The sequence below is a fragment of the Uloborus diversus genome, chromosome 2, assembly GCF_026930045.1.
Source record: "Uloborus diversus isolate 005 chromosome 2, Udiv.v.3.1, whole genome shotgun sequence".
NCBI classification, from domain to species: domain Eukaryota; kingdom Metazoa; phylum Arthropoda; class Arachnida; order Araneae; family Uloboridae; genus Uloborus; species Uloborus diversus.
In genome coordinates, this window is record NC_072732.1 from 78,281,468 (window position 1) to 78,299,140 (window position 17,673).

General features: G+C 29.6%; 1 protein-coding gene across 1 annotated transcript in view; it reads right to left on the reverse strand.

Annotated features, from left to right (window-relative positions):
- Positions 1–17,673, reverse strand: part of LOC129235242 (rho GTPase-activating protein 26-like) — a 235,843-nt gene that overhangs the window by 154,157 nt on the left and 64,013 nt on the right. The window lies entirely within an intron of this gene.

A 17,673-nucleotide genomic window follows, 5' to 3' on the forward strand; every position in this document is an offset into this window, starting at 1 on the left:
CGTTAACTAACGCAAAACGTTCGATTCAAATAATTCGCCACCTAAATAAAAATAAATAAAACTAAATTGTTAAATCAACAGCTGAAAATATACTTGGAGTCTCATTAAAATGTTACATCAGGAAAAGAGGAGGAAACATGGCAACGACGTAAACGTTATAATTAAATTTTCGACTGCGTAGAAAAGTAAAACGTCACCAAGTCACTCGACGTTAAATCCCGGTTATCACAAATTTGCCATTTCAACTGCGCTTGCGCACGGACTTGGCTTTTTGGGCTTTCTGTTTTAAGATTTCGTGTTGCTTGTTTATATTTAGGTTGTGCTAGAGTCCCAACAAATTAATGAATGCGATTAGAGTATTTTCACAGCAATTTCGGTATACATTATATGAAACTATGGATATGAATAACTGATAATCTTTATAAAGAAAAGAGAGAAATTACACTTCAATATTTATTGGTTTGGAAATATTTATTTAACGTAAACGTAAAACACGTTATGTACTTCAAAACTGATCGGAATATTACAAATATCCGTCTTTTGCGGATATTTTACGTTAGGCGTAAACAGCTTAGTATTATACATTTGTATTTAGGTTGAGGGTTCGGCTTTGTATTGGAAGTGATGCTGCAGGTCGAGTACGCTCTTCTGAGGTTAAAAATTTGGCCCTGAAAAGGGCCTTTGTTTGATAGAAAAATCAGACTCCGAATCCATAAATAATTAAGACGCAAAACTCAATCTTTACCGAGACGTAAAAACTAAATCAAAAAAAGCTTTGTAATTTCTGTTCTTATCTCATATTAACAAATTTAAATGTTTTTCATTAGTTTGAGCAAGAGTTTCGAAATCAGCAAACCGCGCGCAAGCGCAGTTGAAATGACAAATTTGTGATAACCGGGATTTAACGTCGAGTCACCAAGTCAAGTGACGTACCTGTAACGGAAAGGTACCGAGAATTGTACTTTCAAATATAGAAAGGTGATGTTTTTAATACCTTGCGTCTGTGATCTTGATCTAAAGCTGTACAAAAAATCATGTAACGTGTATAAACAATAATACAACATACTAGTTCCTTAGAGTGAGCAAGAAAACACTTTAACTAATTGCATCTCTAGTTCGTTGCGAACCAGGGTTGTTTGAGATTCGACCAGTGGTGGTTTTAACCATGTAATGTAAAAAACCGGTTAAAACCGGCTTGATAAATTCAGTTTTGTCCAGTTTTGGTCATTGAACGTGGAAATAGAAAATAATAAAGTTTAAACTCTAAATTAAAGAGTACATAATTGAAAGAAATATGAAACATCAATTCCATAATCAGTCACTATTCATTAAGTAAACAGTTCATTTTACACCCTATGCAAGTAATAAATGACGGCATGGTCCAAAAGGTTAGTCACATCACAGTAGAATTATTTTAAAAATATGTTTTAAACAGTGTAAATAGCACAATTCATATACATGTTTCATAGTTTTATGCGCACAAAACTAATTTTAAATTTGATCAAAGTATATTACTTATTTTTTAATACATTGAATACATGTTACAAGTTTTATGAATAATACTAGCTATTAGTTTCTATTGTAGACTGTTTAGTATTCCTAATAAACGAGTATCCTTTATCTTCGTTGCGAATAAGATTAATGATAAAGAAAAGTTGCATTTAATCAATAAACCCAGTTTAAAAAATTATTTCAATTATGATAAATACACATACGATTTCTTTTAATCGTGCATTAAAATGTGCTATATTATGCATACAAACTGTATGTGTTAGTAGGGAAATAATGAGAGTTCTGCAACAGGAGGCGGTGTTGCGGTGTTAACACCGCCTCCCCCTCCCACTCTTCCTCCCACCGCCTCCTCCACTTCCTCCCCACCCCCTCCCGACCTTGGGGTTGACCCTCCCCACGACCGGGGCCGCCGCGAGAACCCGTAGAAGGTGACGAGGGTTTTTCCCGCGTTTTAGATATTTTTCCCGCGTTTTCGGACTTAGAATATTTTGAACTTGTTGTCATGGTATCCACAAAGTTTTTACTTTTTGGATGGCAACACTTGTTTGAGTTTCGGTTTTGGAATGGCAACACTTGTTGTCATGACAACCAGAGTTTTTAGTTTTCGGTTGGCAACACCTGTTGCTATGTTTTAACTTATGCGGTGTTTAACGTTCATGGCGCCATCTATTGAGATATTTCCGGACTTTGAATATTTCTGCGAATTTAATTATTTTTATTTTTACAGAGTGTTGAAGTTGGGAATCGAACACCCAAACTTTGAGTTAGCAAAAACATATGCTAACCACTATGCTATATTTTTCATTACTCTTTCAGTCTTAATGTGAATCTGTACCATGACAACGAATATTACAATTAAATTAATTTTAAAACCATCAGTTAATTTACTCTTTAGTACTAATCATGGCATATCATTAACTGAATTTCAGCTCATAATTGAAACTATCATCATTATTATTATTATTTTTCATAATAACAAAGTTTTCACTTAAGTAAAGATTTATTTAAATACAACCCATTCGAGATTTTAGATTTATTTCAATGCTTTGTGGACTTGAAATATATTTTAAACTTTGATTTTCTTTTTCATGCATTTCAAACTTTATCCTTTTTATTTTTTCTAACTTGTTAAATTTTCTTTTTTCTTTGTCAAATTTACAAATAATTTTTCTAACTTGTAAAAATTTCGAAGAAATAATTTTCTTAACTAATTTTTTTTTTTTTTTTTTTGACTTTCATACAACAAAATATTTTTTCTTATTTGTTAAATTTTCTAAGAAATAATTAACTTAAATATTCTTTCATACATTTTGAACTTTAACGTTTTTTCCTGTCATTTAGCACTTTGATTTTTTTTTTTCACTATTTTAGCGTTTTTCAATTATTTTCAGTCTTTAACTATTTTCTTAACTTTTTAGTCTTTAACTAATTTCAAGCATTTCAGACTTAGATTATTTTTTCGTGATTTCGATTTTTTTTTAGTATATTTTAGAGTTTGATCATTTTCTCGCTTGTTTTTACTTTATCGTTTTTTTTTTTTTTTTCCCGATATTTTTAAACTTAGAAATTTTTCACAAGTAGTGACAGGAATCGAACCTTCAAATTTTTCAAAACGTTATCATGTCTTCAATTTTTGCAATCATGTCAAACTTGCAATCAATTTACTCGTAGTAGTAATTAACACTTATCATTAACAAATTTTCTCAGATTTTAAAAAATCAACTTAATTAATTTTTTCCAGTAAGCAAATTGCGCACTCAAGTTACATTCCAACACTGCATATATGTTTCAAGAGTTTCATTGAATTTATCACATTCCATTTAATTAACTCTAATAATTACTTTTTCATTAATACTTAACTTAATCATTTTATCATACATTTATTCTAGTTACAAAATTATGCTTAAAAGTTATTTATTTTTCTTAGCACAAGAGATTTTAACATGTTCCTACTAAAATGCTTTTCACTCTAGTTTGAGTTTACTAAAATAGCAACTCATTTACGATTTAGATTCATTTAATCGTCTTTGATTCTTTTTTCATTGTTAATATTTTACATTATCACATACGTTATTATTTTTATACATTTATCCATTTAATTTTCCAAAATCTACAATCAATTTACTCTTCGTATTAATTAACACTTATCACTATCAAATATTTTCATGAATTTTAAAAATTATCTTCTTAAATAATTTTTTACTGTAACCAAATTTCCCACTCAAGTTATATTTCATCACTACATATGCTTTTCATGAGTTTCATTTAATTTATCGCATTTCATTTAATTAACTCTAATAATTATTTTTTATCATCGATATTTAAGTTAATCATATTTTCCTTTATTTATTTTTCATGCAAACACTCTTGATGGAATAAAACAAATTTTTAAACTTTCATGAATTAAATCCCCTCTGACTATTTTATTTTACTTTACCATACTTTACTATTTTACTTACTGCGTTTTACTATTTATCATTCATTACAGCTTTTCCAAAATATTACTTTACAACCAACTAATTTCATTAACAGAATTTTCATTACAATTTATAAATTTCACTTTTATTTAATTATTTTTACCTACGCTAAAATAAAACACATCACATAAAAAAGTTAAACATCAATGAAGAACCCGAGAAATGTTAAAATTATAAGTCAAGTATCAAAACTTCATGTCAGCAAATTTTAAAAATAGACTTACCGAAAAATAACTTCTACTGAAATTCATTTCAAAACTTGGAATCAATTTACTCTTAGCATTAATAAACACTTATCATTAAGAAATTTTCATGGATTTTAAAAATCAACTTATTTAATTTTTTCCAGTAAGAAAATTTCGCACTCAAGTTACATTTCATCACTTTATATGCTTTTCAAGAGTTTCATTTAATTTATCACATTTTATTTAATCAACTCTATTAATTATTTTTGATTAGTATTTAACTTAGTCATTTTATTGCATAGTGTTTTACTTTATTATTATTATTTTTTTTTTCATACAAGCACTCTTGTTAGAATAAAACAAAATTTTCAACCTTCATGAATTAGAATCACTTTGGCTATTTCATTTTCCCAATAATATTTTACTTTAACAACTAATTTCTTTAACAAAATCGATATCATTTATTTTAGTCTTTATCCTTTTCGAACGATACATTCAAATGGACAGCTATACGTTAAATTAAGAAACTTAATCTAAATTTTGACAAATTAAGTTATAGCTAAATACTGACTAAAATTAAGTACAAAAGACTAACCTTTTTGGGGTGAAATCCCTCAAGTACCAGCTATCGCGAAGTTATTTAAAAACAGTGAATGAAATTGTAATAAGTGGATTGTTAATTATAACTCAATCTCACAAAATTACAATTACACGCATGTTTTATTTGAAATCACTGCATACGGCTGGCTGCCCATCGTCGATTTGCAGAACGCATGCCGTGATATCGCAAATCAACTCGGCTGTTGAAAAAAACTACCGTAATGCTACAGCACTTCGGATCGTCCACACTCACCGAGACGAATTGAGAAAATGACTTTATCAATATTGCTATCTACCCCTTTACCGATAACAGATAACAAACCCCACGTGCGAGTATTATTCACCACCTGGCCTACGTCTTTCAAGTGATGTCACTGTTTCTGACCAATTAAAATTAGTTCACGTTTCTCAAATATCAAGCACATAGATCGGCAATAGCCTGATGTCTGGTTTTCCAAACAAAATTTTAGATTTTAATTCGTAGTTTCGAATTAATTTCTTTTTCATTTCAAACTTATAAAAAAAAATTTCCAGCTTGTAAGAATATTTCTTTCAAAAACAGATTTTTGATTCAAAACAGTATTTTTTCAAACTTGTAATATTTTTCTACTTAGAAAATGAAATCAAAAATTTTTGTTTTCTTTAATCATATAAAATGTTTTTTAAGAAATAATTTCTCAAACTTGTAATATTTTTCCACTAATTAAAAAAAAAATCAATTTTTTTTTTTCAATCATATAAAAATAAATTTTTATTCTTACAACAATAAATTTTTCCGCAAAAATATTTTTTTCAAATCAAAATAATAATAATAATAATATTTTTGTAACATATTGTTTTTTTTTTCCTTTCAATCTTTTTTTTTTTTTTTTTTTTCAAAAATTTTCAAACTTACAAAATAAAATTTTTTCAACTGAATCTTCAAACGAAATGATTTAATTAAATTTAAAACTCAATATCACTTTACTCTTAGTATTAATAACCAATAGCACTTAACCATTTACTCTTTGCACTCTAAGTATTAATTAACACACACGCATTACAAATAATAATAATAATGTTTAAGATACTTACAAATCATCCACTCAAGCTTTCAAATATCCATCTAGCATGTTATTGTTCATTCGTGTGAGGGAACTTGTAATAAAACTTTACTTATCAACCGAAATTATAAGCGAAAATATCGCATTTTTTTAGCACTTAATATAATCCTACAATTAACAAATTGGTTTTAACTTTGAATTTAAGAAAAATAAAAACTATTACACACTTAGTAACATATCTATCGATGTATATTATTTCATGACAAATCACAAATAGGTGAGGATCTTTTATCGATCATGTGACCAACTAAGTTAAGAAAGAGCGTTCTTATCTCATATGAGAATTTATAAGTCTTTAATATTTCTCTTTAATGTAAGTGTATTGATACGTACGAGTTTGTGTATGTGAATATAACTGTGTATTGTTTTCAAACCATTGTCATGTTTAAGCTTTACGGTTCTAATTTTGACTTTCCACTTAGCATTATTTGAAGTCCTTCGCATGCATTAAACTATAGAAATATTACAAAAATTATATTTTCATTCAGTCTTAATTACAAAACCATACAATAAGATGAAGACAACACCGATAGTATAAAGATTACTTACAATAAAGTGCATATAAAAAATATATGTAAGAGTGATTTCAAAGTATAATCCATCAACCATATTCAACAACTCAATCAAAACACAAGTCTCTTTTAAAATGATAAACACAATTTATTCACACACACAGTAAAAGACAATTAAAAAAACTTTCATCCTTAAGTAAAACTCTTCAAAACTTTCAAGCGTATTTTTAACATCGATTGCATCAAATAAATCAGACACATGACATTTTAAACATGGACTATCAACATTCAAAGTAACGAAGTCACGAGTCAAGTTTTCCCAATTAACATTAAAAAGAACCCGTTCGAAAAAAGTGTCGAACTTTCGACCCCTTGTTAATGATTCACATTCATGCACTCTCATGTAAAAAATGAATCCATTTTTACAATCCACACATTCTTTTTTAGAAAGGTAGTTTATGTTGCATATGAGCTCATCAAATAGTCACTTACGTAGAGAATCAGCCAGTTTACGAACTTCTTGTGATGTATATGTGCTGATTTTATCACATCGACAATCACAGGGATATTTTTTCTCAATTTCCGAAAGGATGTACTCTTTTAGAGTATAAGTCATAAGTTTGTCTTTGACACTACGTGAGATACAAGGGGACGCGTAGCACAATTTGTCAATCTGGCTTTCCAAAAGTAGAACTCTATCAGGCATCAACTGGAACACTTCTCGTTTCAGTTTGAACAATCTTTGCACACTAACACAGATGTTACCATTCGCACTCGACTCTCCTTTTTTATAACAAAAACGAAATCACGGTCTTCGATTAATTTTTGATTTATATTTTTACGTAGGCTTGAAATAACTGATCTCCACACATCTGGTTCTAAGGAAATACCATCCATAGTTGGTCGAAAAATACCATCTTTCCCACACGTATATCTTCTAATATGCACGCGTGTACGTTTCCGAAAAGCATTCACCTAAAGTGAAAATACAATCACCCAAGTGTATCATATCATCAGGCTGTGGAGAAGCCTCAATGTTCATTTTCATGTTCGTTGCATCCCATCTGTTCATCTTCAGGCTTCAAAGTTTCAGAATGATTTTCACCAGCGTTAGTCATTCTTAACTCTCATAGGATTAGGAGTCACAATACTAAAACAACTTCCTGTGAACTTAAAAAATAAATCAAACTAGGTTTTAACACTAGCTGGTGAAGAAAAATCCTAAGTACATAGAATAAAATTTCACGATCTCTTTCAAAGCTCAGAATCACCCTGAAAATGATTCTCCAAACATCCACTATAAACCAATGAATATTCACTTTAACCAATGAGAAGTGTACATAAATCTCTTGCTACTGACGTCATAGAATATCACATGAACTTTTGAGCAGAATTGTGTTGTTTTACACAGTATTCAGATTTTTAGAAAATGCCAACACTTTGACTTCCAAATTCATCCTGACCTACTACGAGTAATTTTAAGATGGTAGCAGGTTTTCACATCACACCGAATGTCGATGACGGTTTCGCATCTCATGCAAATTGACATGATCAATTACATGTGATTGATCATGTCATGCGTGAGATGCGAAACCGTCATCGGCATTCGATGTGATGTGAAAACCTGCTACCATCTTAAAATTACTCGTAGTAGGTCAGGATGAATTTGGAAGTCAAAGTGTTGGCATTTTCTAAAAATCTGAATACTGTGTAAAACAACACAATTCTGCTCAAAAGTTCATGTGATATTCTATGACGTCAGTAGCAAGAGATTTATGTACACTTCTCATTGGTTAAAGTGAATATTCATTGGTTTATAGTGGATGTTTGGAGAATCATTTTCAGGGTGATTCTGAGCTTTGAAAGAGATCGTGAAATTTTATTCTATGTACTTAGGATTTTTCTTCACCAGCTAGTGTTAAAACCTAGTTTGATTTATTTTTTAAGTTCACAGGAAGTTGTTTTAGTATTGTGACTCCTAATCCTATGAGAGTTAAGAATGACTAACGCTGGTGAAAATCATTCTGAAACTTTGAAGCCTGAAGATGAACAGATGGGATGCAACGAACATGAAAATGAACATTGAGGCTTCTCCACAGCCTGATGATATGATACACTTGGGTGATTGTATTTTCACTTTAGGTGAATGCTTTTCGGAAACGTACACGCGTGCATATTAGAAGATATACGTGTGGGAAAGATGGTATTTTTCGACCAACTATGGATGGTATTTCCTTAGAACCAGATGTGTGGAGATCAGTTATTTCAAGCCTACGTAAAAATATAAATCAAAAATTAATCGAAGACCGTGATTTCGTTTTTGTTATAAAAAAGGAGAGTCGAGTGCGAATGGTAACATCTGTGTTAGTGTGCAAAGATTGTTCAAACTGAAACGAGAAGTGTTCCAGTTGATGCCTGATAGAGTTCTACTTTTGGAAAGCCAGATTGACAAATTGTGCTACGCGTCCCCTTGTATCTCACGTAGTGTCAAAGACAAACTTATGACTTATACTCTAAAAGAGTACATCCTTTCGGAAATTGAGAAAAAATATCCCTGTGATTGTCGATGTGATAAAATCAGCACATATACATCACAAGAAGTTCGTAAACTGGCTGATTCTCTACGTAAGTGACTATTTGATGAGCTCATATGCAACATAAACTACCTTTCTAAAAAAGAATGTGTGGATTGTAAAAATGGATTCATTTTTTACATGAGAGTGCATGAATGTGAATCATTAACAAGGGGTCGAAAGTTCGACACTTTTTTCGAACGGGTTCTTTTTAATGTTAATTGGGAAAACTTGACTCGTGACTTCGTTACTTTGAATGTTGATAGTCCATGTTTAAAATGTCATGTGTCTGATTTATTTGATGCAATCGATGTTAAAAATACGCTTGAAAGTTTTGAAGAGTTTTACTTAAGGATGAAAGTTTTTTTAATTGTCTTTTACTGTGTGTGTGAATAAATTGTGTTTATCATTTTAAAAGAGACTTGTGTTTTGATTGAGTTGTTGAATATGGTTGATGGATTATACTTTGAAATCACTCTTACATATATTTTTTATATGCACTTTATTGTAAGTAATCTTTATACTATCGGTGTTGTCTTCATCTTATTGTATGGTTTTGTAATTAAGACTGAATGAAAATATAATTTTTGTAATATTTCTATAGTTTAATGCATGCGAAGGACTTCAAATAATGCTAAGTGGAAAGTCAAAATTAGAACCGTAAAGCTTAAACATGACAATGGTTTGAAAACAATACACAGTTATATTCACATACACAAACTCGTACGTATCAATACACTTACATTAAAGAGAAATATTAAAGACTTATAAATTCTCATATGAGATAAGAACGCTCTTTCTTAACTTAGTTGGTCACATGATCGATAAAAGATCCTCACCTATTTGTGATTTGTCATGAAATAATATACATCGATAGATATGTTACTAAGTGTGTAATAGTTTTTATTTTTCTTAAATTCAAAGTTAAAACCAATTTGTTAATTGTAGGATTATATTAAGTGCTAAAAAAATGCGATATTTTCGCTTATAATTTCGGTTGATAAGTAAAGTTTTATTACAAGTTCCCTCACACGAATGAACAATAACATGCTAGATGGATATTTGAAAGCTTGAGTGGATGATTTGTAAGTATCTTAAACATTATTATTATTATTTGTAATGCGTGTGTGTTAATTAATACTTAGAGTGCAAAGAGTAAATGGTTAAGTGCTATTGGTTATTAATACTAAGAGTAAAGTGATATTGAGTTTTAAATTTAATTAAATCATTTCGTTTGAAGATTCAGTTGAAAAAATTTTATTTTGTAAGTTTGAAAATTTTTGAAAAAAAAAAAAAAAAAAGATTGAAAGGAAAAAAAAAACAATATGTTACAAAAATATTATTATTATTATTATTTTGATTTGAAAAAAATATTTTTGCGGAAAAATTTATTGTTGTAAGAATAAAAATTTATTTTTATATGATTGAAAAAAAAAATTGATTTTTTTTTTAATTAGTGGAAAAATATTACAAGTTTGAGAAATTATTTCTTAAAAAACATTTTATATGATTAAAGAAAACAAAAATTTTTGATTTCATTTTCTAAGTAGAAAAATATTACAAGTTTGAAAAAATACTGTTTTGAATCAAAAATCTGTTTTTGAAAGAAATATTCTTACAAGCTGGAAATTTTTTTTTATAAGTTTGAAATGAAAAAGAAATTAATTCGAAACTACGAATTAAAATCTAAAATTTTGTTTGGAAAACCAGACATCAGGCTATTGCCGATCTATGTGCTTGATATTTGAGAAACGTGAACTAATTTTAATTGGTCAGAAACAGTGACATCACTTGAAAGACGTAGGCCAGGTGGTGAATAATACTCGCACGTGGGGTTTGTTATCTGTTATCGGTAAAGGGGTAGATAGCAATATTGATAAAGTCATTTTCTCAATTCGTCTCGGTGAGTGTGGACGATCCGAAGTGCTGTAGCATTACGGTAGTTTTTTTCAACAGCCGAGTTGATTTGCGATATCACGGCATGCGTTCTGCAAATCGACGATGGGCAGCCAGCCGTATGCAGTGATTTCAAATAAAACATGCGTGTAATTGTAATTTTGTGAGATTGAGTTATAATTAACAATCCACTTATTACAATTTCATTCACTGTTTTTAAATAACTTCGCGATAGCTGGTACTTGAGGGATTTCACCCCAAAAAGGTTAGTCTTTTGTACTTAATTTTAGTCAGTATTTAGCTATAACTTAATTTGTCAAAATTTAGATTAAGTTTCTTAATTTAACGTATAGCTGTCCATTTGAATGTATCGTTCGAAAAGGATAAAGACTAAAATAAATGATATCGATTTTGTTAAAGAAATTAGTTGTTAAAGTAAAATATTATTGGGAAAATGAAATAGCCAAAGTGATTCTAATTCATGAAGGTTGAAAATTTTGTTTTATTCTAACAAGAGTGCTTGTATGAAAAAAAAAATAATAATAATAAAGTAAAACACTATGCAATAAAATGACTAAGTTAAATACTAATCAAAAATAATTAATAGAGTTGATTAAATAAAATGTGATAAATTAAATGAAACTCTTGAAAAGCATATAAAGTGATGAAATGTAACTTGAGTGCGAAATTTTCTTACTGGAAAAAATTAAATAAGTTGATTTTTAAAATCCATGAAAATTTCTTAATGATAAGTGTTTATTAATGCTAAGAGTAAATTGATTCCAAGTTTTGAAATGAATTTCAGTAGAAGTTATTTTTCGGTAAGTCTATTTTTAAAATTTGCTGACATGAAGTTTTGATACTTGACTTATAATTTTAACATTTCTCGGGTTCTTCATTGATGTTTAACTTTTTTATGTGATGTGTTTTATTTTAGCGTAGGTAAAAATAATTAAATAAAAGTGAAATTTATAAATTGTAATGAAAATTCTGTTAATGAAATTAGTTGGTTGTAAAGTAATATTTTGGAAAAGCTGTAATGAATGATAAATAGTAAAACGCAGTAAGTAAAATAGTAAAGTATGGTAAAGTAAAATAAAATAGTCAGAGGGGATTTAATTCATGAAAGTTTAAAAATTTGTTTTATTCCATCAAGAGTGTTTGCATGAAAAATAAATAAAGGAAAATATGATTAACTTAAATATCGATGATAAAAAATAATTATTAGAGTTAATTAAATGAAATGCGATAAATTAAATGAAACTCATGAAAAGCATATGTAGTGATGAAATATAACTTGAGTGGGAAATTTGGTTACAGTAAAAAATTATTTAAGAAGATAATTTTTAAAATTCATGAAAATATTTGATAGTGATAAGTGTTAATTAATACGAAGAGTAAATTGATTGTAGATTTTGGAAAATTAAATGGATAAATGTATAAAAATAATAACGTATGTGATAATGTAAAATATTAACAATGAAAAAAGAATCAAAGACGATTAAATGAATCTAAATCGTAAATGAGTTGCTATTTTAGTAAACTCAAACTAGAGTGAAAAGCATTTTAGTAGGAACATGTTAAAATCTCTTGTGCTAAGAAAAATAAATAACTTTTAAGCATAATTTTGTAACTAGAATAAATGTATGATAAAATGATTAAGTTAAGTATTAATGAAAAAGTAATTATTAGAGTTAATTAAATGGAATGTGATAAATTCAATGAAACTCTTGAAACATATATGCAGTGTTGGAATGTAACTTGAGTGCGCAATTTGCTTACTGGAAAAAATTAATTAAGTTGATTTTTTAAAATCTGAGAAAATTTGTTAATGATAAGTGTTAATTACTACTACGAGTAAATTGATTGCAAGTTTGACATGATTGCAAAAATTGAAGACATGATAACGTTTTGAAAAATTTGAAGGTTCGATTCCTGTCACTACTTGTGAAAAATTTCTAAGTTTAAAAATATCGGGAAAAAAAAAAAAAACGATAAAGTAAAAACAAGCGAGAAAATGATCAAACTCTAAAATATACTAAAAAAAAATCGAAATCACGAAAAAATAATCTAAGTCTGAAATGCTTGAAATTAGTTAAAGACTAAAAAGTTAAGAAAATAGTTAAAGACTGAAAATAATTGAAAAACGCTAAAATAGTGAAAAAAAAAAATCAAAGTGCTAAATGACAGGAAAAAACGTTAAAGTTCAAAATGTATGAAAGAATATTTAAGTTAATTATTTCTTAGAAAATTTAACAAATAAGAAAAAATATTTTGTTGTATGAAAGTCAAAAAAAAAAAAAAAAAATTAGTTAAGAAAATTATTTCTTCGAAATTTTTACAAGTTAGAAAAATTATTTGTAAATTTGACAAAGAAAAAAGAAAATTTAACAAGTTAGAAAAAATAAAAAGGATAAAGTTTGAAATGCATGAAAAAGAAAATCAAAGTTTAAAATATATTTCAAGTCCACAAAGCATTGAAATAAATCTAAAATCTCGAATGGGTTGTATTTAAATAAATCTTTACTTAAGTGAAAACTTTGTTATTATGAAAAATAATAATAATAATGATGATAGTTTCAATTATGAGCTGAAATTCAGTTAATGATATGCCATGATTAGTACTAAAGAGTAAATTAAGTGATGGTTTTAAAATTAATTTAATTGTAATATTCGTTGTCATGGTACAGATTCACATTAAGACTGAAAGAGTAATGAAAAATATAGCATAGTGGTTAGCATATGTTTTTGCTAACTCAAAGTTTGGGTGTTCGATTCCCAACTTCAACACTCTGTAAAAATAAAAATAATTAAATTCGCAGAAATATTCAAAGTCCGGAAATATCTCAATAGATGGCGCCATGAACGTTAAACACCGCATAAGTTAAAACATAGCAACAGGTGTTGCCAACCGAAAACTAAAAACTCTGGTTGTCATGACAACAAGTGTTGCCATTCCAAAACCGAAACTCAAACAAGTGTTGCCATCCAAAAAGTAAAAACTTTGTGGATACCATGACAACAAGTTCAAAATATTCTAAGTCCGAAAACGCGGGAAAAATATCTAAAACGCGGGAAAAACCCTCGTCACCTTCTACGGGTTCTCGCGGCGGCCCCGGTCGTGGGGAGGGTCAACCCCAAGGTCGGGAGGGGGTGGGGAGGAAGTGGAGGAGGCGGTGGGAGGAAGAGTGGGAGGGGGAGGCGGTGTTAACACCGCAACACCGCCTCCTGTTGCAGAACTCTCATTATTTCCCTACTTGTGTTCACATATTAGCGTGTTTTTATACAATACAGTTTTGGCCAGCTCTATGGTGGTCAAATCCAGTTTTGGCCGGTTTTGACCGGTTTTTGCCAGTGGCGTGGTCAAAATGGGTTTTGTCCGGCCAAAAACTACAACCCTGTTGCGAACTGGTGCAAAAAGAGTTTTACAAAGACTCATTTCTCATAATATACAATTTTAACACGATTCACTAAGATTACTCGCTTAATGTCGCCAATAGCGCAGAATTCATTCCACATTCGAAAGATAGTTTTTGTTGCCAACTTGCGGATGTATCAGCAAATTGGCAACAAAAACCTGGCGACAATAATCTTGGCGATCTATCGCTAAAAGGTCGCCAAATTGTAACAACACTTAAGTTTACATTGAAATCAACACTGATTTGTCTCAAACACATGTAAAAGACCCTTTTGTAACATTCGAATGCAACAGAAAAAAAAAAAAAGGCGCGATATTAAACCCAAATAAGAATCTACATACGAAGTTTCAACCTTCTACAGCATATACCGTTTCTGAGTAATGGGAGATGCATACATATACGTTACCCATTCAGACGTTACAAGAAAACTCAAGGAAATTAACTCCGGGATCGATAAAATGGATATTTCGGGCGTCCATGCATTCTGGGGTACATATGCAGATGCACCCCAGTCGGTCCAAAAGAAAACACTCAACATTCATTCATTCGGGGGTAAACAAAATGGCAATTTAGGCCGATATTTGAGGGAAAATTTTTTCAATACTTCCTTTCATATAGAAATAATAGTAAAAATGGTAATTGGAAAAAAAAAAAACACTTTAATTTTGAAAACAACAGAATGGGAAGTGAAGCAAGGAAAAAAAATAATAAATAAAAAGAAAGAAATAGAGCAAACTTTTTTCGTCCTTTAATCTTTTTCTTCAAAGATATTAGACTTTTTTTTTTTTTTTTTTAATTGTTTTCATCAGGGTTGTCCCATTTTCCACCTCGGAAAAAACCGCAGGAAAAAACCGTCCCGGACAAAATGTCATTTTGTCGTTTCGTCCATTTTGTCCACTTCATCAGAAAACCGAAAGTTTTGAGTTAAAATTTTGAAGTTTGAAAATAATAAATAATTATATAGATTTTTTCTATTCAAGTAATATTTTAATATACAAATAGCACACATAAATATGTATATAAACAATTGATAGTAAAATATTTTAAAGTGAAAATAAGAAATGTAAGATCAGTTGAAGTTTATGTAAGTGTGTGAAGAAATCAAATGAGTATTAAAATAAATTATAATGCATGTAATAGCATTTATAAAACAAGCATATCAGCTGTAAATTTTAAGATGTTTATCTGTGATATGGAGGTTTATTACTCATAATAAGTGCATTTATAAAATTAAAAAGTAAAAATAAAAAGTTTTTAAAGGTTGGAGTTCCAAAACATTAAAAATCATGTCTAAAAAAAGAAAAAGAAAAACTACTTGATATTAATAAAAGAAACGTTGGCATGAAGTGAAATCTGTTCTTGCAATACAAATACAAATGTGATGATCAGCAACAGGCTCTGACTAGGCTGTTCCCTAGTCAATTTATTGGTCCCCAATGAAGATTAATGGCCCTTTTAAAGCTATCTACCCTCTTATATAGCCTCTTCCACTGTTTTGCCTGGGCCTCCACTGTTCTGAGTACCCACAACCCTACTAAAGTAGTAATTTTTCTTAATTTGTATGACATTAACATATTCATAAAATAAGCCGAGTACATAAATATTTTACAATGGGGTGACATGAATAAAAACTCGAAAAATTTAACAGTTATAAAATACTTTTAGTTTATAAATCTTTGTTTTTGTATGTATAACTCCAAGCATTTCATTTGACTTTCCCATTGAGTTTATTTTCTACTATAGTATTATAATAGTCTAATCATGCCCAATAGCTTATTCACATTGTTAAATTTTATTACTTTTAAGTAAATTATGATCTAAAACTAGCTGCACCAATGTGTAATTAATTTTTTTTTTTTTTTAGATTTATGAAATTCTAAAGCTAATAATTCTATTTTAATTAAATAATTAACTCATAATAGAAAATGTATTAGAATAATATACTAATATTATTACACCATAACAATAAATTTATGTATGTATAATCAGTTTATTTTTCATTTCGTCCATTTTGTCCAGTTTTGCCCATTTTGTCCAGTTTCTTCCGGCGTCCCGGACTTTTTACAAAAAAGTGGACAAAATAGCAACCCTGGTTTTCTTTCTTTCTTTTTTTAATCATAAGCATTTTCGATTAATATAATAAAGATATTTCAAACGTTACTCTAAACTAAGTTTAGGACGAGGCTTTCCCCTTTAAAATAATATTCAAACGAACGATATTTTCTAAAACGAAAATCGAAATAAAATTTCGTTTTAAAATCATCTTCGCACAATGCACTGCAATAGAAAAGAAAAAAACTTACTTCGAAAAAATTAAAAGGAAGTCCTTGACTTAGCAAAAAAAATGGCGAATAGCACATATTTTCTTGCTAACGTGACAATACTGCTATTACGCAGCATCATCATCTGGGCATTCAACTTGCACAATCAAATTAAACGAAGCTACTTAATCTGAACTAATTTCAGTGATTATTAACACGGCTGATCTTGCGACGCGTAATAAAATTAAGTCATTTCCTGATGTAGGCAATTCCTACCAAACCAATTTGCTGACTAAACGTGTATTTTGTGACTAGATAATCCCAAAGTATACCTCAATCGATGTTATGACACTCATTTTTTTTTTTTTTGTTACTTTATTTTACTTTATTAAGGAGCTCTGTCCCCTGCTCGCTGGCGCCCACCATCCCCCCCCCCCAATCCCCCGAGGATTGCTTCGCAATCTTATTTGATTCGAAAAGATTTAAATCGTCTATAAGAAATAATCAGATTTAAAAAACGGGTTACAAATTCCCGTTTCGAACAAATGAAATCCCCCTCTCACTCCCGGAGAAAATAGGGTGTAAGTAAAGAGTTCATAATTCAAACACAATCCTGCTCCCACACGAAGACTAAAAGAGCTTGACAGAAATATACATTACCGACATATATATATATATTCCTAAGCGTTTTGGAGGGCACCCCTTTCCCGGATTCCACACTAACTCGTGTCATTGCACAGTTATTAGGTGCTAAGTTAAGCTTTGTAAGTTTCAAAAGTCGCTTTCAAATTTGTGGTCACTAACAATGTATTTTGCTCTTTAGCTCTCGGTTTGAATTGAGTTGAGCAGAGGACTTTTCTCTAAAATCGAAAACCTTATATCTACTGTTCTAATTGAGTGAGAAAATTGGAACAAGTTTTTTATTTGATGCAGAAAAAAAAATCTTTTTCGAACGACATGTAATGCTAAGTGATGTGGGAAATCTTTCATCCCTTTAATCGGCAATTCATGTGAAATTTTAGCTCAAAATATTAATAAGAAAACTAATAAGAAATTTAAAATACGCATAAAACCAGAGGTGCAAATGCCCATGGCTCGAAGTAATTTTGCACAAAATTTCAAGGCTGTAGTTGCT